The 1,022-nt window shown below is 47.9% G+C and overlaps 1 pseudogene; it reads right to left on the reverse strand.

Moving 5' to 3' along the window:
• The window catches only part of LOC107709667 (small G protein signaling modulator 1-like), a 21,467-nt pseudogene extending 20,695 nt beyond the window's left edge, over positions 1-772 (reverse strand).
• Positions 773-1,022: the final 250 nt, after the last annotated feature.

The following is a 1,022-nucleotide window of genomic DNA, read 5'->3' on the forward strand; positions in this document are numbered from 1 at the left end:
TCCTCTGGAGTATGGGCCACAAAAGCAGAGTTTTTTGGTTGCGTGTAGCCTCCTAATATTAAAGAGGTTGCCGTCTAGTCTGAAGTCTACTGCTATGCCACTGCTATTTTCAATCTCGTTGTGGAGAAGCTTGGTGACACACAGGAGGAAGATGTTAAAGAGCACTGGTGCTAGCACACACCCCTGCCTCACCCCTGTGCGCACAAGGAAGGGCTCGGACTCTTGTCCGCCTATGGACACCCGAGCAGTCATCCCATCATGGAACTGGCGGAGGATGTTAAGAAATTTATTGGGACAGCCAAACCTGAGGAGTACATCCCATAAGCTCTCTTTGCATGGTGTCGAATGCTTTTGAGAGATCGACAAAGGCCATAAACATGTCCTGATGTTGCTCCCGACACTTTTCCTGAAGCTGCCGGGCTGTGAAGATCATGTCGATCGTGCTCCTATTCTTCCTAAATCCACACTGCGATTCAGGCAGCATTGACTCAGCGATGTTGTTAATCAGTCTATGAAGCATCACCTTGGCCAGGACCTTACCACCCACAGAAAGGAGTGATAAGCCCCTACTATTGCCGCAGATGGCCCTGTCAAGGTTTAAGAAACGGACATCTGAGAATCTCAACCTGCTCACTGCAGTGTTCAGCCGCTGAGAATCATGGGTAACGTGTGAGGAGAGCTGAGCATGATGACAGAGTTAAACAGGCTCTCTTACTCGCGGCTGAGTCTCTAGTGCACTCATAATGAGAGGAGAGCATGTGCAGATGGACATATGTGCGCCGATCACAGCAGCTTCACTCTGTGACGCCTCGGGATTCTGCTTTTGAAATCACACTCATGCGGTGCACGCCGAGCGATATAAACAACACCTTCATACGGCATGGTTTGAAGGGTGATCAATCACGACAGCTTTGTTGTAGGGTCGTTCCAATCCGAAGCTCACGAAAGTGTGTTCTACAGTAGTGTTGTAGTAGTTAATGTTTGAATCATTTTGTTGCGTTTTTGTAATTTTATTTTCATTT

The sequence above is a fragment of the Sinocyclocheilus rhinocerous genome, unplaced genomic scaffold (assembly GCF_001515625.1).
Source record: "Sinocyclocheilus rhinocerous isolate Xijiao unplaced genomic scaffold, SAMN03320098_v1.1 scaffold3220, whole genome shotgun sequence".
Lineage (NCBI taxonomy): Eukaryota > Metazoa > Chordata > Actinopteri > Cypriniformes > Cyprinidae > Sinocyclocheilus > Sinocyclocheilus rhinocerous.